General features: G+C 40.5%; 1 protein-coding gene across 1 annotated transcript in view; it reads right to left on the reverse strand.

Moving 5' to 3' along the window:
• The window catches only part of mtus2b (microtubule associated tumor suppressor candidate 2b), a 195,850-nt gene that overhangs the window by 110,074 nt on the left and 62,904 nt on the right, over nucleotides 1-22,872 (reverse strand). The gene's annotated exons all lie outside the window — the stretch shown is intronic.

A 22,872-nucleotide genomic window follows, 5' to 3' on the forward strand; every position in this document is an offset into this window, starting at 1 on the left:
TTTCAAAGCACTGTTCTCGGCAGACTGAGATGACTAAGATGAGAATGCAAGGCAATATTAAGACTGGATAAGCTGTTTACCATTAATTTGATCTTTCACATGAATGTTTGGCCATTTACAACAAATTATGGAGTGTTAGAAGAGGGAAGGTTTTGTTTTTTTCCCTATTTGCATAGCTAGTATTTAAAAAAAAAAACAAAAAAAACTTTTTTATCACGAGATCTTTTGTATCCAATACAACTTTTTGTTGTTGTTGTTGTTGTTGTTGTTATACTTCAAATTAAAGGTATGACATATATATCTCCAAAATCCCCAAAACTGAACTCTCAGAAGAACTATCCCAAATAGACACAAAGAAGCATGCGTACAGTACAGTTGATCCCATTGGTGTTTTTTTGTTTTTTTAAAAATATTTTTCAACAAATGGACAATCCAACAGACACTTGGGACATGATGACATATAATTTCATATCATTGAAAATTTGATGCCACCCAGGCAACAAAATTGCCAATAAAACACCATAGAAACTGTAAAGATAAGTGAGTATTGATCCTCCCAGTTGTTATGGTCCGTGGTCTGAGAGGCGGCATTTCATTTCTGCTGTCTGACATCAAGGTTCATGGCAGCAGGCCTGATCTTGGCAGCACTGCCAGCACTGAATCCCAGGATTTCCCCAGCTTACCGGATGCTACTCAAATATCATTGGCCAGGACATTGAGTACTGGGAATAAATGGAATACCACAAAGTTGAGCATCTGGATGGCATTCGTAAGTCCTTTAAATAGACTGGCTCTCTTTTTCAGTTCTGCATGGCCATAGTCGGACACAAGCTTTGTCCTTTAGTGTTTTTTCTGAGCGTTCTTCGGCAGTAAGTGGGATGATGTTTTAGAGGCAGTATTATTAAGTAACAATACTGTACTTGTAACAATACACACAGCGCACACCTTCACTGACTGCACTGCACATTAGTGGTGTTTGAACTCGTGAGGGCCAGCGCAGTTCAGCATGTTCAAGGTTTTTCCCTTCCAGTGTCTGTATTAATGAGTTAGCAGATGTGAGAGGTGATGGAGTCACCACTTAGAGGCAGGCAGTGGTGAGCACCGTGGCAAACATTCATCCAATCATCCGCTCCATATGACAACAGTTACCAAGCTTTTACCTGCTAAAGCATGAAATCAGCAGGAATCTGGGTTAAAGGATAATACCATCAATAGTGACTTATTTTATTCCCGGCGCTCCAGTGGCTTGTGATAAATGGCAAGCCACAGATGACAACTTGAGTGTTGCCTCAGCAGAAATTTCAAAAGGAAAATGACTCGGCCAAATTCACATTTATTTTGAAAATCACATCTTAAAGCACGTTCACGCTTTAGAAATTCAATGTGTTGCTTCGTCTCTTGTATCAATCAATCATCATTTCCTCAAAGTGTGACTTCGTAACTAGTAGGAGTGAAGGTTTTGTATCATATATGATGCTATAAATACATTTATCAAAATGAATCTTGTCTGTTGCTCATTCACCATATTTTCTGACAACTAAATACACTGTCTGTACATGTAGATTCAAGTTTATATCAAGTTTTAGAGTGATAGAGAGAAAAGCTTCAGTACTTTAAACTGAATTGGGTGATGCCTACATGACAATGTGCCTTGCACATAGAAGCGCACAGCGTAACTTCATAAGGTTCACCTATGAGCCTGCAAAAATAGACCATAATATATTAAATACGGGCAAATTTAATGAAGTTATGAAAACTCATAATATTTCTAATATGCCTTTTATGTTTGCAGTCCAAATTTTGGAGGACCAACAAGACCAAGCAAACTCAGAATTATTTTTGCTTGCTAAAGTAATAAAATCTTTGTTGGTTGTAAATGCTCCAGACCATTGTGTGGAAACTGAGGTAATATTCCTTCTAGCAGATACAAATAATACGGTATCATCTGCATACATCTAGAAAACTGCCAAATGAATGCTGACATCAAGTTATTAATTCAGATTTGCTGTGTTAACTGTTGCTGCAACTAACTTTCATTTTGCATAATTGTGCTTCTTTGAATAGCAAAAATAATGGCTATAGAATTAGAGTGGAGCCTTAAAATGAAATATTTGAATTCTTGATTTATCTGGTTTTGGTTTTTTAAACATGAGTCAATACAAACATCCAAACTGAGTACCTCAAATGGACCCAAATGATAAAAAGCATTTTAAGGAATTTGGAAGTCACTGAGCTTTGAAGGGAAGAAAATAACGTCACTGCTCACATGTGTCTTTATAAGTGGCACCACAGAGATAACGTCTTATCGAACAGGAAGTTGTTTGGAAATCGGTGACCAAATGATGGACTTGGTGGCAGTTAACTAACAAGTAAGCACACTTTAATGTGTACAGTGTTAATGTATTGTGCGCTTTGATTAGGGGGCTACATTTCACAAACTGTGCTTTACTTGTCGTTTATGGACAGTTGCATCATGCCCCGCTCTCCTGTTCAAACACTGAACACAAACTTTATGCGAGACGAGAAGTGTTGTTCATCTCCTAAAATAAAATGTATCAGTCATAATGCGTAACACAGTCTTACTCGGTAATTGAAAAATGGTTTGTTGCTGGATTTCATAATGTCAGCCAAAGTCTTGAATTGAGCCTTTCATCCCCCTCATTTCTACCATCTCGTACTAAGCCCATTAGGATACACATTAGTTATGTAACCTGCTGTTAATGCATTGTGCTGCTTCAAGCCTATGGTCATGCTTCTTATTGTGGAGCTGAAATATCATTCCTTATACCAGTATTATTCATCACTTGTTTCTTCGTGTGGCTTTTGTTACATTGCGAGGTTACCTCACGTCAGACCTCTCTCTTTGTAAGCTACTATGTAGTTTGTCTATTAGCACAGGAAGGAGAACACTGTGAAGTACTGACCTGAAACAGGGGTGCACAGTAATTAATTTCTATCTGATTGCCTGCGTTCTCATCACTCTAATCAGCGTTTCATTCCCTCCACTCAACCTAACACCGTTTCAGAAACTTCCAACCTGCCTCACAATTAAGCATTTGCTGCTTGTGATGTTTCACACTTAAGACAGTTATTAATGCACATCCATCTGGCACCGCTAGTGACAGGAATACTCCCTGGCTGACCAGATGCATGTCCAGGTGGCCTGATAAACAAAGCATATCAGAGACACTAACAGCACAGTGTTTGGATAGTTGTGGGATGAGAGGAGAGCGCAGATCTGACTGGTTCTCTGTGGCCAAAGATTAGCCAATGATGGAGCTGCTTTGCCCTCACGCTGTTGGAGAAGGTTGGACCCCCCGACGGTGCCCCAGAATGCTTGTACAGTATTGCGTGTGGCTGCGATACTTCATTGTGTAAGCTTTTCCTCCCAGCAGAAACATGTTTGCCTTTGCTGGTATGAACACTTTGTACAGAGTCCCGGGCTGAACCCAAACACGTTTAGTGACTTCCAAATTGTGTCACCAATGACCAGATTTTTCCCTCTGTTGTTCTTGGATTTCAGTCACCTATGAAAAATATCCTGTTGTTTTCTCCCTGCACGACCATAAAGTCTCGTATAAAGTTGTAGGTTGCGTAATTGTAAGGTTCCTTTTTACTATGATAACTATGTTTACTTTACATAGTTTGTCTACCATTATTATTAATCAGTGTTAAACTGAAGAACATGATGTTGTTTTTGCCAAACGTTTTAAAGAACACCACCAGAACATGACCAACTCCATGAACCTGACAGACAGACAGACAGACAGACAGACAGACCTATTCTCACGAACCGAATAGAGAATAAGAACATGTGACAAATTTACCATGACTAATGCCTCTGTGACTAATCCAACATGGTGTCAATCATTACTCACACATTAAACACTGTCTTCGCTCTCCGTGATCTGCATGTGGCCGTGCTGTGCGCTTCTTCAAAGCAGTCCTATGACCCATCCTGAGGATGAACTGGGCCAAGCTGTGCATGTGCGTGTGTCAAGAGAGAAGAAAAAAAAGCCACTAGTTATATGCACAAGGGTTGTTCTTGTTGCCAGGGTCATGGCTACAGACCCAGTCAACCCACTTTCATGTGTTCCCCGCTCAGAGATGGTAAACAAACAGGCCTCTGAGCACAAGCTATAGCTACATTACACACGCTTGTGTTTTGGTGCCGCAGCGCCTCGATTGTGATGCAATGACAGGAGGCTTCGATCCAATCTGCAACATCTGCCCTGGTTCTGCACTCCATCACATCAAGGTGGTGTAAGTTTAAAGCGTCTGTATCTCACTCTCGGATCAATTACTTTTATCTTGGTTTCTTTTCATACAGAAAGCGGATTCGACCAACAGTCGGTAGTCTCTATTTCACATTTGTCTCTAAGAGAGCTCTCTGGTCTTGAAACAGGCAGGACTGAGTGCCTGACTGAGTCTTCAAGTGAAATATAGGATTAAAGGTCTTGGATTGAAGACATTTCCCATAAATCCTGTCTTGTTTCTGATGTTTTTCATGTCTAGCTGAACTTTTTTGTTGAGCACACGTTCACATATTTTTTTTAAATATTTACTGCAGCCTGTTATTTTGAGCGTTCGCTGATACTTTATCAAATCTGACCTGTTGGTAAACTGTGACACTCGTTGTTTCGAGGCCACAGATGCTGCCAGTTATGGTGATGTGTAGTTAGGAGTAATCATGTTGATTTATATATGTATTTGGTAATGCATTATTGGGGCTGGGAAATGCGCTTTTTGCACCTGTAGTTACGCTTGTAGACAAATACAAGCTTTGCCTATCTGAGGTCTTTTAACAAGAAGTGAATACGAGAACTGAAGTATTGTATGATAGTATTAAATCAGAGTGACAGAGGATGGAACGCACTAGTACAGCTGCAGTGTGTGAGTGTGTGCCTGCGAGTGCAGGGGTGTGAGGGTGGTTGTGCACAAGCAGCAGTAAGGAGGGAAAGGACAGAGCCGGAGTTACTAAGTAACCCAGAGCAGTCCCATTCTCACCTTTCCCCTAATAGCCCTTCACCTTCCAAACCACGTGAAGTGAGCCTGTATGCTGACTCCCCATTGTGTGCACTCCACACACATACGCACACACTCACTGAGAAAGCTTAACCAGTGAGAGAAACACACAAAGGCATTAGGTAGACGTTTTCCTTGACAGCAGAATAAGTCAAATAGCTCAAAAGCGGAGTGTGTCATTTTTAGTATCCCATAACATAAAATGATCAGAATATACTGCGTCTGTGAAGTTCGGCTGTTGGTCGGTACTGATGAGGGGTTTTACGACTCTTGGTGGCTCGCTTTAGGGCGCCGACCACCCCAAGCTGTCGCGTATCATTGCGGTCGACTGTCTCTTCGCTGGATTGTACGCTCACATGTATGTTGTTCTCGGCTGTGGCGTTTGCGGTGCGTTCTAGTGAAACTTTTAACAGAGGGCATGAGGAGATGCATCTGTTGGTCTTTGTTTTGAATTTCCATAAATGTTCGTCTTTGACGGCCTAATTTGTTGTTCTATCTGGTGTGTGGTAATTCTGTTGAAAGTTGTGCAGCACTTTGGTCAACATATGTTGTTTAACTGTGCTGTAAACCGGCTTTGTCAGTGCTACTTCTGTCGGGCGGTTGGTTTTGAATATCAAAGCCCAACCCTTCACCTCCAGCTGCTCCTATTTTCAACTTTCAACCTAAAGATCACGATCAATGACCGAAATCACAAAACATCAAAGCTCTGCATGTTAATCAGCCTGATAGAGACGTGTTGTGACTAGTGACAGCATTGTTATTTCATGTTTCTTCTTCTGTTCCTACTGGATTTTCTAATTTGTTAACTCCTTTATTCCTTTAATTATGTTCGTTGTTCCAATTGATTTGTCCCCGGTAAAGTTTTTTATGAAGGCTAATGCTGTTAAAGTAAGACACAACAAATTTGTGGAGTGTAAACTGTGGTTGAATGTGGTTGAATATGGCTGGATGTAAAAATATGTGGCAATGTGTGTCAGCAGAAAGCCACTCCTTCCCATTGTCGTGGCTGTATGATGATGTTGATGGAAAATGTGAGTCACTGGACCTACAACTTACAACAATCATTTTTAGTATGAGTAGGGAACTCTGAGCAGTCTGCACATGGTAGATTGGTGATTAGTGGCTTTATACGCAGACGGGGAGTGGCTGTGACAAAACTGCTGGCCTGACATCATTAATCCATTCCAGCCCACACTTTCTCCACGCCAGACTGGTAAGGGAGGAAGGACGGGCTGCTAATTCAGTGCAGGGTGAGGAACGGAGAGATCCAGGTCAGCCACACTGAAACCTTTGCCCGTTCCCACATCATATGGGTGTGACACGGAGCTTTTATGGTGATGCCCTGTTTCAGAAAAATAGGAGTGTACTTTCTCACGCTGCAGAGTACTTTCTGAAAAATCATTACGCAGTATTTGAAGAAAAATACTGCAGAAATATATTTAAAAAAAAACTATTGTCCATTACTGTTAATTCACTATCGGATGAGTCCTGTACTGTTTTTATGCAATAATGTATAAACATATATATATATATATATATATATTTTTTTTTTAATAATGATGGAAAAAGAGAAGTTTGCATAACAAAATGTATTTCACGACTCGAGTCCCTGCATCAGTGCACTCTCTGGAGTTTGAAAAAAATAAATAAATAAAATAAAATAACAATCAAGCGCAATCAGACTATTTCTGTCTAGTAATGTTAACAGTACTATGTGTGTTATGAGGGCCTTTAAATAGCGTTGAGCACAAAGTAACTTAAAGGTCGTGGTTTGTATTATTACTTCTTACACAACATACGAGACAATTGAAGATCACCCTGGAAGTCATAGTTGGGCCCTGACACTGGATGTAGAGGGGTGAGGCTGTGATGCAGCAATGACTGCAATGATAGCAGAGAGAAAAGCAGGTTAGGGAGTTTAAATGTTCTTCATTTGAGAGGGTCATTAGGTAACTGACTGTAAAACTTGTGGGTCTGAAAAATGAGGCCTATGCAGAAGTGCCCTAAACTGCAATACCACCGAAGGCCTCTCGGGGTTGGCTCCTAAAAGGCTCTCGCTCCACAGACTCCCATTCAGCTTCTCTCATGAAATACAAAGTCAGTACACATCGCAGTGTTACTTGCTCGTCACCTCTTTTTAGTTTTCTGGTGGTCCACCTGAAAATAATCCCATCATTAATTTGATATTAGGCCTGAAAAATATGTGTTTTTGGGGGGTGTGTCTTTTTGATTGACAGCTCTGTGGTGCAGTCAGGTTTCCCATATCAGTGGGCGGGGCAGAGTGTGCTTGGGTTCCCAATCAGATCAAGTCAAATCCATTGCTCAGTCATCCCCAGCTCATCTAAACATGATCACTTCTGGCTCCAAAACAGCAAGATGGCGACAACCAAAATCCAAACTCGAGGTTTCAGTTCACAAACCAATGAGTGAATTCACGCCCGGTTGCCGCTTAATTGAACCCAAACAGCCAAAGAAAAGACACAAAAAGGGTAACACAGAAAACATTCAAATGTATACTGACCAAGCAGCAGACAAAAAAAAATGATAAAAGGGGAGAAATTCAAAGAAAAAAAGACGTTTTCAATTCGAGATGCAACACAAGCATATTTTTCTTCTGCCAGCAGTTGTGACGAACACAAGAAATAACAGACAAATGATCAGTTTAAAGGTAATACAAGTCACATGCGTGACAGTCAGCTGTAGCAGTGACTCAGCTGTTCATTGGAAAAAAAACAAATCCGTAAGAGTTGTCTTCCAGACATGCCACATTTCTTTTATTATATCAAAATTATGTGTGGAATTCAAGTCCTGTGATTATAAACAAGTGAAATGGCTTTTGTCCAATTAGAAAAGAGCAGCAAAGAGAGTCATGTTTCTTTTCAATTTAAATGGCACAGCCAGTAGTCTGTTTTGGAAGATGCGCAGTATAAAATTGAGTAATCTTTCAAATTTACAGATCTGCTTATGAATCCCAGCTACACTGAAGTTGAAGCTCAAGTTCACAGGGTTGACTCAGAAAATGAATCATGGAGCCTGCAGAGGGCCCAGATCTTCTGAGCAGCTGTCCCAACAAGCAGAGCGCTGGGGCCGGGGCCGGGGTCGGGGCCAGACCGGGCCCTGTTTTCACGACGGGGATTTGAGGGGAGCGGGTGGAGGGTCACTTTCAAATCATGGAAGCAAATCCAATCCATGCAGAGAAAACACACTTTGGTATTTAACCTGAGTGCACAGGAGCAAAGAAAGGGTGTTATTATTAAATGAGTGACTTGGTGGGTAAACTCTCCAGCCATTTCCTCCCATTCATACACCGAAAGGTCCTGACTTTCTCTTAAGTGATATCTTGGCTCCAACTTGCGAAATTCTCCAGATCAGTCCAGAAGAAGGAAGCTGTCTTTGACCTGAAGTAGGAAATCACAGAAGGAAGTTAGATAAAATTCAGGAACGGAGGATCAAGCTTTCACAAAACACTTTTCAACTCGTCATGCAGTGTGATTTATGAGGATTTGTGCTGTTTTTGTCTGACTTCCATATCTGTAAAGTCAACAAGCCAAATTATCACAAACCTCTGTTTTCAAAGGATTTTTTCCTCTCCAAGCCTTATTTTGACTACAGTTTACCTGGCATGCTCAGAATATTACTCACCAATAATAAACAGGAACATTATGTTTCAGTTGTTTTGATAATGTAAGTCCAGAAGTTAGTTTCTAATAACAGTTTTCGGTTCCTTTTTGTAAGATGAAAGAAAAAGTTGTTTTGAAGGTATATATTATGGTTGTCGTGGAAACAGTGTGTGATTTTTAGCCTGGCGCTCTCATACGTGGGTGGCCCAAACATGTGAGTCAGCAAAATAGACCACTCACATTGCATCTGCTGTCACGATATGAGAGATTTGGAACTCTTATGTATTTTTTTATTCCCTGTCGTGAAGCCATATGGTCGATCCTGCTTACAGCTGGTGCAAACCTCAAACTCAGTTGTCTGGTTTCGGTTTTGTCCAGGTTCAACTCAAAGATAAACAAACTCTGTGTCAAATGAATCAGGAGCCGGCATATGCTGCATTTTGCAACAAGAACGATCAAGAGGTGTGTATTGCAGTCATGCACATCACCTCTATCATTTAATCTTTGTACTCTAATCATCAAAGAAGGAACTTGAATAACTTCTGATTTCAAGAGTTTAAGTGATGTTGAGGACAAAGAGGTGAAGATTTTCCTCTTCCGTGTGTGACTAGGTTAAACATCAGTCAATATGTCAGTGAGGCTCTTTTAGCACAAATCTGTGCTGTAGATTTGTGCTTTTCACTGTTTCACTTTTAGTCATTTCTTTTGTTTTTGTATTAATTAAAAAACAAGATTAAAGTGGCACATTTCATTGATTGATTCACAGATTATTTTTAACCCACCAATCAGCTGTACTGGCTGGTCCAATGAGAGATCTTTACTGCCTTTTAAGGACAGTTGTTAACCCTTCGTTCCCTACACCAGGAAGTGAAAACCAAATTGGGTATTGCAAAAAACGTAACCGCGAGGCATTGTTTTTTAAACCCTTTTATGCGTTTTAGGTCATTCATGTCCAAGCATGTAGATTAGGCAGATCAAGGCAGATTGCGTCAGATTACTCGCAACTTTTTTTAAAGCCTACAATGGCCCATTAATGGTACAGAAATAAAGATATTTTTGGTCATTTATAAAATTATTACACTTATTATTAATTGATTTTAGAGATATTCTTAAAATACATCCATATTTCTTGGTGTAGACTGAAATATTTCACAGAGCATAGTCCACTGTAACTTTTGGCGTGACACCTACCAAACTCTAACAAGTCAGCACAGCAATCACTAATCTAGCTCATGTAATTCTAGTTTTTGCCCAGAGTGCACATTGCACTGTTCTTCAGCTAAAGCATTTCAAACCAAAATCTGTTGGATCATCCTCAGTTTTTGGAAGCAGTGACACCTCTTTCCTTCTCTCAAGCGGCCGATGCCCAACATTTTACAGGAAAGTTTGTGCTAATGAGATCTCCTGGCAACACACGTAGGGAAATTTGGCTTGGTAAGACCACTTTATACCGAAGCCGGTTCAAGGCAGATAAGTTCATGAAATTCCCTCACTTCTCTTGGGACAACTTATTCAACGTATTTTGACTGTTCAGAGCACCCATGGATATTCCTTGCTCCCATTCTGCTTTTAGATGATCAAATTTATGAACTGCACAAAAACAAATCATTGTCAGAAGTCTCAGGTACTTCTTTATTTGCAGAGCTATTGTCATCACAACTCGATTAAAAACTAGTATGAAAAGAAAATGATGCTCTGACCTAAATAGTTGCAAAGGGTGTTACTGTGGACATAAGCCACACAGGCACATTGCTTATCATTGTGCCAGGGTTTAAGTATTGTAACAGTGAGACAACCCGGCATCCATGAGGTCATACTGCAAATGATAACGTTACCCTGTATAATTGTCATTCAGCATACTGTTGTCAAAGAAAATTACATACCTTGATGACAATATACACTATTTAGATAATAGCAACGCTTGTTTTTTATAATCATTTTTTTTACATTTTGACACTGAAACATAGTTATAGACAAGTAGTTTAAATAAAGAGGTGAATGCTATATTTAAAACAAATGAATTATTCAATAAAAAAAATTTAAAAAAAGGCCTTAAGGTGCTCATTATTACTAGACAATCTTCAATTTTCCAGTCAACTATAATGAATTCCCTATATCTTCAAATCTTTTTTTTTTTTTTTTTTTTTAAATCCCTTCATTGAAAAAATGTGCTGGAAATAAGATGATTTTGGAAGGCCTCATATCCTCCTGTCAGAGAAAATGCTGGGGCACTAATGAGCTCAGGGAGTCCAACAGGCAGTGGTAGCCTTCCACCTGCTCCCTGGCTCAGGCACCCATGGGAGCAGGTTTGAATCATGCCTTGCATGAAGCTCCAAGGCCTCAGGAGATATCAGAGTACGGAGAGCGTTGTCCAGACTTGCCAATTTACAGTCGAACGGACTCCTTCCCTACAGGTCAGACCTGTTTTCCTCCATCTAGCCCGGAGCCTTGTATGGGATCATTAGCAAACTTTCAAGGATGAATATAATATTGGATTAAGTGTAACAGCTGAGCCATCGCTATGCCTGGTGTGCTGTAGATAAGTTATGTGTGAAACTGGTCTGTCGTCTGTTTCCACAGCCTTATTCCACTGCTTTTAAGGTTTCTGTTTGATTTTAGGTAATGAACTACCTGGTGATGTAAAGTGGTTGTTAATAATAGTTCATGAGTTATTTCAAGGCTATATTTTAAGGAGACATTAAAGAGGATAACATTGATTTATCTATCAATACAGATATAGATATCACCCAAGTGATGTTGAAACATTAAAACATGATTTATTGTTTAATGATGTTTTATTGTTTAAAACATTGAAACATCATCAGAACTGTAGGTTTGTGCATCCCACGCTTTCAAAATCCACCTGATGCTCCACCTGATTGTGTTCTTATCACCCCGATGCTGCAAGCCGGCTTGCGTTGCAGCTCCCTGGGACACTCAGGCCTTTGGGGACTCATAATGTCTGTCATGCATACAGTAATTTCCCCAGAAATCCAAAGGTGAGAGGCTTAAGCGAACAATCCCGACAATCCTTCCACAGCTGGAGTGTAGCTGCGTTAGACCGGGCCTGTGGGTATCGGCTAGGAAAACAAGCTGAGACTGAGAACAAATGAAGCCCGCATTCCTTCCTGGACTGTGCTGAGGGACAATGCAGACCACCAGTTCTGACACACGGTGATAGTTGGAAGCTCGGGAATAAGAGGTGCAGGCTTGGCGGCGTCTCATAGAGCTCATGTGCTTTCATACGTATCTCGTGTCACGGCCAGGTTGCACGCGGCCCTGTGAATGCCTCGGTGAGAGAAGAAAACAAAAACAAACATCTCACGGACTTTATTCGGTGTCAGATTTAGGCAAGTCTGTTTTCAATAATGTGAGGAGTGGTTTGGAACTGTAAGGCCCAGGTGCTGACAGACCTCCCTCCACGCTGAGAAGGCTCTTCGGGGTCCATGCTGTGCAGGCCTGTCTGGGCCCAGCAGGACGATTGAGTCCAGGTTGCCCAGCAGGCTGTGTTGTCTCAGCCTTCAGCCAGGGATGATAGATAGAGCTGGAAATGCTCCCAGAGAGGGGAGGAACACGTGTGGCCAGCCGTGGCAGGTGGCGAGCGCTGACTTGACAGCAATTACATGTACAAATCTTTGATTAAGCTCATGGGAAGGCAGTCATTAGCAACACTCAATTGACTCACACACACACACACACACACACACACACACACACACACACACACACACACACACACACACACACACACACACACACACACACACACACACACACAGCCTGACTTTCCCACAAAACGCGCACACCTATAACCACATTTTTCTCCTGAGTAACACTTAACACTTGAGCGGGTCTCAAATTGCATAATACAACCTTCGATTATGCATACGTTTCAAATGCATCATCATTTTGTAACTTAACCCGGTATCGTGCAAAAGCATGTATTACAGCGGTCAGTCCACGAGAGGATACCGTATCCGTGTTACGCTGTGCTTCTTTTAGGAGTGAATGTATGACCAGGGTCAAAGAACGTTGAAAGTCATGTGTGAGGTATAAAGAGTGCTAAAGTACAAGACTAGGGAGGAAGTTGAGGGTGGTTGTATGGAACAAACACACGAAACACAAAAGTCGACATGGATTTCTTTTATGTAACGTAACTTCCGTACATAACGTAGCGTATTTCATTTATGTAACGTACGTTCAGTAACTTAGTTATGTACGAAGCATTACTTACGAAAAATGACTCCTTGTAACCCAAACCGTGATCTTTTTCAAAGCAAGTAGTTTTGGTGCCTAACTCTGACCAAATTGCAACCATGTCATGTTTAACTGAAACCCTGGTATTTTCCATAACCGTAGGGATTCAACAGGTTTGAGCAGGAAACAGCGGCACTCGTGCTGGTTGTATCCAAAAACAAATGTTTCAGTTGCCCTATCTGTATATCGCTTCACAGCCAAGGAATACATGTTTTACTGCTCAGCCTGAACGCACACCATCGCAGCACTTTAGACAGAATCAGGATCTAAAGAATTATGTGCACTCTCCATAGTCTGCTCCTTTTGAATATATATATATGAAGTCCTATGAGTGCGTTTATACAATCGGTGTCAGTTTGTGCGTTTTCTAATGTGGCTTCAGTGTAGTTTCATCAGCATGTCACCATTATCACTCCAAGTTACTGCATTTGGAGGCTGGAGTGAAGTGACTATCAGACTATTTCATTATAACTATCAAGTGGCTTGTGCTTTTGTCATGATAAGAAAAAAATACATGGGTTATATATACCCATGTATTTTTTTTTTTTTACGTAGCATTTATAAAACGAACAATACCACTACTACTAATAAAAGTGATAAGGTACCACTTGAATCTGATTTTCCTCAATTACCTTCTTACCACTTCTCTCTTCCAAAGGAAGAACTGCTTCCATACAGCAGTCTCTCACACTGAGGACAAGTCATCACCTTTGCACACAGTGTATCACACACCTAACAAGACCCTTTAGAGTTGCCACCGTCTTCCTGCGGGACTCAGAGCGGGTAATTGCTACCCTCTTCTCAGCTCACTAATGAGAGCGAGGTCATTCTTTATACCCAGGCCGCCCCAGGTTTAGACATATCTCACTGTCTATATCCCATAATCCCATTGTCACGGAAACAGAGGAATGCTTACGGCTTTATACCTGACAAACCTCTTGTGAATTCAATCAGCTTTCAGTTGCTGAACATTAGTCACAGCTCAGACCAAAGTGAAGGCTTTCGAACACTACTGTGCAGCTAACCTTTAAGTGTCTTAAATATATTAAATTCACACATTTGATTTACTTCAAATATTATTCTGTAGGTAAAACTTGTAAAGTGTGTTTTTGAATCTCAAAAGGATCTGTCGAGGAATCAATAAGTTCTTTGCTTTTATTAAGTGAAATGAAATTACCCAGCGGTTCTACAATCTGATTTAAAAATAAAGTATATAGTATTTTACTTTTTGAAATGAAACAAATCTCCGCATCTTCTCTTTACTGTGCTGCTCTGCTCCTTTCATGGGAGTCTGTCACCGTGGAGACGTGAGGGTGCTCCCCTGCCTGACGGAGCCATGGGAGACCAAAGCATATTCCAGTGGACCAAATCCATCCTCAGAATTAAACCAGTGGATTTTTATTGGCGAGGGAGTCAGAGATGCAGAGCTAAGCGTCACACTGATAAATGACATTTATACCATCTCTGATGCTGATTTTTGTAAATTACTTAAATAGTGAAATAAAAACATTAAAACAGACTTGTGTTAATCATGTTAGCATGGTCAGTGGGGCATTCACTGTATTTTAAGAAATCTTAAACAATTTCCATTGCTGATGGAAATTAAGCAAGTTAAAAGGAAACGGTATCTTCCCCATTTCTCAGAATTTTTTTTACAAATAAAACTATAAAGAAAATAATTCAACTTGTTTGAAAATACATTGTAGATGGATAAATGAAGCCCTAAAAGAAACTCGTTAAAACATTGTATATAAATTCCCTTTATTGACTGTCCTCTGCTAATGAATAGCCTCACACTTAATCGCGATGACAATATGCTAAACACTTGTGATGAGATGCTTCCGTCCCTGGTAAATGCTTTCCGGCAGGATGCAGAGTAGGTATTTATGTTTCCCTGAGAAGAAATATTGTTTAAGTCTGCATGGAACAGCAAAAAAGGAAAGAGATTATTACTTTAAACTATAATTAGTATACAGTATTTACACAAATGTTCAAATGACAATGTCAAAACAAAGTGACAATGTTGGAGGTAATGGAAAATGATCATCCAAATCAGAGAAGTTTTAATTTTTTTTAGTCACAAAAAAAAGTTCTAAACATGCTGTGCATTAAACAAAATGGCTGACAGATACAAGTAGGCGGGCTAACTGGTGAGCATTGAGAGACATATATTTCCCTCAGGAGTTGCTAAAGACAAACAAAGTTAAAAAGAATGCATATTGGATATACATTCATGAGTTAGCCAAAGACACAAATGCCAATCAAGAACTTTTGCTTTTTTGTTTCTCAGTAGTTATAGTTTTTGTTCAGAGCCACCGCTGCCGTTGGTGAGAGGGTGAATGAGAGGCTAGTTTGAAGGTTAAACAAACAAAGCAATGAGGTTTTAAAAACAAAAAGGGCCAGGATGCTCATGAGGGGGCTGCAGGGGTGAGCTGGCTTTCTCTTTGAGTTTGACACTTTCAGGAGATGAAAATATTGATGAATGGTGCTTTAAATCGGGTGTGTCACTGATAGTCAATATTATTTATATTAGATGTTTTAGATTATAGATACTATGAAATTGTCTCTAACTGCGTTCTGAAGCTGATGACCAACGTGCTTTACAGAGAGGAGAGATTTATGAGAATGTTTGATTGATATTCACAATAACGGGATATAAATAGATGTATTTGTGATGATAACTTTTTAAGGACATTTGTGTTTTTGCGAGGATGTTGCTCTAACGTCACATCATTTTAACAGGACAGTTCATGACAGGCGATCAATAGCATTTCCTGGGTCTTGTTTCATTTCCCTGTTTTTCTGCCCCTCCCCTCTTCTAAGAATACGCTTGCTGGCCTAATCACAGGAACCGAACCAGGTTAGAGGTGCATGCCTTTGCACATGGCAGCACAAATTAAAATGTCTCCTGCCACCCGCCTCTCTAATTCCCTGGCACTATGCCCTGGTCGGTCCCGCGAATTACAACTCGCCCTCCATGTGGAGCAGCCAGCATGGGGCAGGCCAGCTTATTGACATGAGCTCCTCCCTGAACTCTCTCAGTCAATAACGGAGTAGCGCAGCACACACATTTGGCCAGCCACAGAGGGCAAACCTCTACATTGTTAAAGGCAATAGTAAAAGCGGTTGGAGCGTATTGGCAAGATATTGTGTCTCTCATTTAAAGAGACACAGTTGACTACAAGTCAATCCCACAACACGTGCGTTATACAGAGAAAGAATCAAGAGATGAACTAATTCTAGACCATTTAGTCAGCTGTGAGCTACAATGTATGATTCATGGGTCTCTGGTGCACTCCCAAGTGTGGGACAGAAGATCATTTTTATTCTCAATTTTGTTGTTTTCCTCACAAAGCAGGGTTTCATAAAAATCACCATCAACCAGAATTTGACGTTGGTTTACGCTCCTCAATGCTAACCTCTTTTAAAAAGTAGCATATGTATCTCTCATTTACAGAAAGATGTCATGTTTGTTCACAGATTATAAACAGCGAGGATTCCAACTATTTCATATCAATATATATCAACATTGCAGACTGATTTGTGGTCGAATCCAAAATGCTCTATTTAAAGTGCATTGCAGAATGTGATATTATTGTTAACAGTGCAGAGGAGGTAGCGATATCTGTATTCTACCAGCAGAGTGATGGTTTATAAAGATAAATAAAGCATTTAGAAAAGTGGAGTAGGACAACAACAAATATTTTTCTTTTAATAATGTCCTGATGAAGACGATGATAGAATCAAAAAATAGATTGATGCGTTGTACAAGGAAGCAAGCAGTGATCAAGCCAAACAGACTTTATGACTATTTTAAACTCTAAACTACATATATTTGCATAGTTTGGAGTTGTAAATTGGACACTTTGTCCTAACTGACAACATTTTGTTTCAGTTCAGCAACTTACTATCTGTAACAAAACATTTTTTTAGCCTCCTTATATACACATAAAACCTTCAAAAAAAAAAAGGTTTAAACAATACATTTCAAAGGAGGTTACACACTAAGCTTAAATAATTGATAACTTGAAATAAAATGAAACCACAACAAAAACTTTTGGCATATGCAAAGGATGAAAAAAGAATTATGCAATAAATTCAAAACAAAATGGTTGCGGTTGCCATTTCCTTTCCTTTGTTCTCTGTGTTGGCTTTTTGTAGTTGTTTGTTTGTTTCTCTTTTACTTTTATCAGTCTACTTCTCAACATTGTGAAGATCAAGAAATGAACCCAAAAAGCAGAGAGGTTAGCTGTTTGAAAAAACTCTTCTGTGAGCTTGAATTGATAAAAAAAAAAAAAAAATCTGATGAATTCATAATATGGAAATGTGAAAGGGTTAGCCCAAAGTGAAATCCTCAGACTAAAAACCAGACGATGATGTTGTTGACTCTTTTATCAGAAGACAAATCTTCGACCGCAACAGTGATGAGATAAATCCTGCGGTTGGAACACGGACTGCTTCCACCTGCAACTCGGTGCCAGACTTTTCCAAACACACATGCTGCTTTGTTACGATCAGCAATCGGTGTTTGCCACCCGCGCTGAGCGCTGTTGATGGTGTTGTTTTCAAATGTCCTGCTGATATTTGGTTCTCGCTCACACGTACCCTGGATGCATATTATTATGCCAGGGCTCAGGTAAACGATATGTTCCTGGATAAAACGTAAACAAGCCTGAATCACCTTATGACACTCATGAGTAGATAGGGCACCTAATCAAATACGCAGATGAATAATGTTATCAGCGGTTGAATGGCTTACTGCAGCAGCAGGTTACCATGTCCATCCTTTGCCATTAAAACTCATGACTTATGACAAGCTACGGCTAACCAGAGAAGAAGTCTGAAAACATGTTGCAGACCGATAAAACTAAAGGTGTCTCTTTCACTGATTAAATCTTGAGATTTTGATAACAACACATTTAAAAAGGTATAATTCCTGGAATAAATTAAAAATGAAAGAACCACAACTGTTAATTGTCCAAAAAGCATCCTGGGGCAGCTCCATCCACAAGAGAGAGCGGAGGATCTTTCGTTTTGTAGTTCGTGGGAGTGAAGTTGTAACTTTAAACATGCAAAGTACAGTTCTATCACACTTCCTGTGGTTTTTAAATTTTAGTCTCTGAGGATGTGTACAGCTGGAGTCTGTTTAGAGAGAATAGGAATTCCATGCTGGATGAATGTAGAAGAAACGGAGCAAATATTTGTCTTTTGTTTCTGTTGTAAGACAGACCACATACAGAAGAAATAGGAGATTTAAATGGAGAATTTTAATGAATCTGAGTTAATTCCATATAAAACGCACTTTTCATACTTTCATACCTTACACAAAGTGATTACCCCGATGTTTGAAATAGGCTGCACAAATAAATCTGCTTCACCCACTCTTTCTTTCTCCTTTCTGTTGATGTTTTACTTTGTCTATGGCTTTTTTTTCCTTTTTGCTATTTCCCTCTTTGTTCTCTTGTAATTTCACCGTAGAAACTTTAGTGTTTACGTCCTGTTTGTCTTTCAAGGCTTTGTTTATTCTTACGAGTGCCGGTGTGTGACTCTCGTACTATCACTCTGGAGGAAATGCCATGAGTCGCGTGCCAGTCGCAGCTAACCACAAACCTAAGCTGGGTGGAGAGGGGCATTTTTCATGTAAATCATGGAACATGGCTGTGGGCGAGCCATCGCTAGGCTGAGTGAGCGGCCACAAAAAAATAGACTCCCATTGAATGTTGTAACAGCTTCCAGCAACACAAAGGCAGACTGTAGTAACCATGGCCTGTGGTACAGCAGGGGAAAAGGGATTGTATTGTTTCTGTGCATTGCAGAGTTTATCATTATACATTACCAGCCTGTCAAGTTCAATCTACCAGAAGTGAATGCATTAAATTCCCTGATTTTCCGTCCCAGCACCGGAGGGTTTGACAGTATGACAGAAGACTCCCTTAATGAACCCCACTTGAGATGTCAGTGGATTTGCTTTGACATACTTTCGTCTTCAACAAAACACTCACAGACTCTGTTCTGTCTAGCCTCATTTCCCAGGACTGCTTACATCACACTGCATAAATAGAGCTCTCTGGGATGTATATCTAGTGCTGTGTTGATAGATAGTAAAATAGTGTCAGAGGCGGTTAACAAAGGGGGACTCGAGCAGAAATATGTGACAGTACAAAGGCAGAACAGAGCAACGATTGATGAGGAATGTAATTAACCTGGAAGCTAAAGTGTTACGGGGCCTAATCAGTTCCAGGGGTGCATTCATTACAAGTGATCGGCAGCATGGTCACAAAACTGAAAATACAGGAAGAAAAGGAGACATTGAGAGAATCAGATGTGTGTGTGTGTGTGTGTGTGTGTGTGTGTGTGTGTGTGTGTGTGTGTGTGTGTGTGTGTGTGTGTGTGTGTGTGTGTGTGTGTGTGTGTGTGTGTGCGCGCGCATTAGGCGTCTTATTAGAGGGGTCAAGTCGGGACACAAATCCCACCCCCAGGCTGGGCTGCCTCCACTCAACTTACCCAACAGTTACGCTACATCTGTTTTTCTCTTTCACGCTCTCTGTCCCGCCATGTCTTCCTCTCTCTGTGTCTCTTCTCACTCCTGAAGCGTGCTATTTCATAGTGATATGTTTTGGCACCAAAGTTTTGCTTTGGTACAGGTTGATATGATGATGTGCAATGGAGTACGTCTTATCATCTAATTAGCGGCATGCACAAGGGTTTTTTATGGAAAAGGAAAGCAGATTTGTTTTGGTTTATGGTTTGTTTTGCCCGAAAGCTACAATAAATTAGAACTTAATCAAACCACAGAAGCACTTGGACTTACCGGCAGGGCACTTGTGCCAACCGAAGGTTACTTGGCCTTACTAAAGGAAGATTGGGAGCAATCAACAGGACACTCGAGACTACCAGAGGGAGACCAAAGCCAACCAAAAGAGGATTTGGGCTATCCAGAAGAGTATGTGGGCTAGCAAGAGAGGTACATGCGCAAACCAGAGAGGCATTTGAAAAACGGTGGGTACTTGAGACACCACAAGGGCACATACTGTAAGATTAACAACAAGTGCTAACCAGGGGGTCATTGAGGTGGCCAACCAGAGGGGTACATGGGCTAACCAAAGGAGCATATGGGTAAACTGTGGTCCCTTGGGCAAATTAAAAGAACCCTTAATCAGTCAATCAGAGAGGCACATTGACCAATCAGAAGACCATTTGCGGCAACCAGTCCGACAAAGTACTTGAACCAAGCAGAAGGGCATGTGGGCAAACTATGGGCACTTGAGCCATCTCTGACATCGCTTGAGCTTAACAACCGGGCACTTGGGTCAACTGGAAGAGCATAGAGGCCAACTAAAAAGGGACTTGACCCAATCGGAGGAGAACGTGGGCTTACCAAACGAGCACATGAAACAAGGAGGCATTTGGGATGTCAAACAAGTCAATTTGGGTCCCCTTGTCGGCAAAAATAAAAAGGTTATAAATATATTTGGACTTACATTTTTTTCATTTCAAAACTTTGGCACATGGAAATACTGTACACAGAGCTGTGCATCGTTGTAGATGTTATTAGCACCTAATATTGTATTTCATGGACTCAGCAACAAAACTAAGTTGTCCAAATAAAATGTTCTTTGATTTGTTTTGCTGTCTTGCAGTGATGACTTTGCAGTTCATAGGGCCTTCAGGTAAAAGCAACAAAAGATCAGCTTTCATCAAACGAGAATATGAATAGAGTTACAACTATAGGCAATAAACCATGAATTCTAAAATTGAAATATACACCCCAGATGAACTAACTAACAAATACAAAAAAAAAAAATTGTGATTCCCAACATGCACAGGCAGGGTCAGCTGATGCAGGTGGCCCAGGGGTCCTGCCATCCCCACTTGCACTTCACTAGTTACATGCCTCTCGGCATGAAGTCTTTTGGGCCCGAAGTCTCTGTGAGACTTATTTGTGACACCAGTGGAGCTCTAAGGACACGCCTCCAATACACACACAAACTCAGCCACACACCTGCATGTTCAGACTTGCATGATGGCTGAAAAGGATAAGTGTGATAAAGTACAGTAGATCAAGGTATAAGATGTGCTTTCTGATTTACATTTTAAATTGGTTCTACCAGTGAATACAATCACTTAATATTGTCATTTTATGTATTAATTTATTTTATTACTTTTCAAAATGTTTATTATTTTTTTTTTGTTTTTTTTTATATTCAGGAATGCCAGAGTTTGGAAACTCAAAGAAACACGTTGTTAATTTGCAAGTAGCAGAAGGTGACTTTTATGACAGATGTGTCTATTGGCCACACGCTGTATTGAGTGTCTTGCATATCCTACTTAACTATCCTGCTCTACATTTACATTTTCTTTAAATCCTTCTTTTCAATTCAAAACAGGGGCACCAGGAAATACTAGTGGGAAACAAGAGGCAAATTACTACATCCCAACAATACATCTGTGTCCTGACATGGCCCCAACCGTCTAACCACATTTGGTCTTCTTGCACCCAGGGGAACATAAGGATCACATATGCTTTGGTACGAATCCACGCCCACATTCTTCAGCTATGTGCTCACAAGAATTCTCTCGGCTCCCCCACCTTCCTCCCACTTTGCTCTGACACCAAAAACTTGCCCCACATTGCTGTGTACTGTAAATAAATGCAAACACTACATTTTTCCTGGACACAGGGGGGGAGGTGAAGCATATAGTGTGCCTCTTCTTGCGCTGAGTTTAAGCCGTTTAAGTTCTAAACTAAACTGACGGTTATGCAGGTAGGTCTGTCAATCTCATTTCAGCTACAGTACCGACATGCCGACAGGCATTTGACAGATATTTTAGTCTGAAACTCTGCTCTGTAAGAACAAACAGGATGGCGAAGTAAGAAAGAGGATTGAATTCTGGAGCAAGTCTTGACTGCAGCTTCTTCAGAGCTTTTCTTAGCCAGGGCTTTTTAAAAAAAATTTTTTTTTATAAGAGTGGTCCCCAGTGGCTCGTCTAGTTAAAGGTTATCTTCTACTTACGAGTCAAAGTCAAAGACAGCGGGGCCACAGAGGCTGTGCAGTTTGCTGTCTGGGGTGACTGGGTTCATTGGTAGGGGGTGCATGGTGTGGAATGTGGCTGTTAGAAAAAGCCAGAAGGAGTCATTATGGGGAAGAAATGAGATGCCAGAACTGAGAGTGCAGCCCAAGAGTAGAGAATTCACACTCTTTTATAAATCAAGCCTTTGCACATGGCTCATATCTTATGTCCTGGGATCTTTTACCCTCCTGTGATGTGTACTTTACAGTTTTTATGTGTTGAATGGAGGCAAAAGAGGTAAATAAATGTATTTTACATTCATTTGCAATATGTGGGTTGATAGCTTACAATTCATAATGACTTTTGCCAAGTAGCTCCTCACTTGTTAACTTTTGCTATTTCAAACATAGCCAGATCTACATGATTTCACATCTTAATACACACACGCTAATAATCCTCTGCACTTTTACTACCAGACTTGTCAAGTATTTGACCTGGAAATGTCAGTCAGTTTATGAGTTGGGATGGAAATGTGACCTCTGGCCAGATAACCTGCTAATAATCTCCTGCCAGGCCAAATCTAGATTTGGTATCAGGGTGCCATACTCAGTGCAGGAGAATTAGACATTAACCATGCTGGAGAATTAGTTGCACAAAAATCTGTGTAACTATAAATTCAGAACTGACTGCTGCGGAGGCAGAATTCATTGTTCAAGCAGTGAACAGCCAACTTGTTTGCTTTGTTGAACTAGCCAAATTAGCCTGTAGTCCTTTATTGTCACGGTTATACACAAATGTATTGGTAGATGGAATCCTTATTATGCCTCAGTGATCACGGCAGCCAGCCGGAAGCATTACGTCTTCAGGCTGTCCGTCCGTCCATCCTATTTTATTCTCGTAAAGGCTACGTCTCAAGAACAGCTTGATGGTATTTCTTCAAATTTGACCACAAACTTTC

Source organism: Brachyistius frenatus, unplaced genomic scaffold (genome assembly GCF_029030835.1).
Source record: "Brachyistius frenatus isolate BFR_SWC_R1_liver_20210118 unplaced genomic scaffold, ASM2903083v1 Contig_68, whole genome shotgun sequence".
NCBI lineage: Eukaryota > Metazoa > Chordata > Actinopteri > Embiotocidae > Brachyistius > Brachyistius frenatus.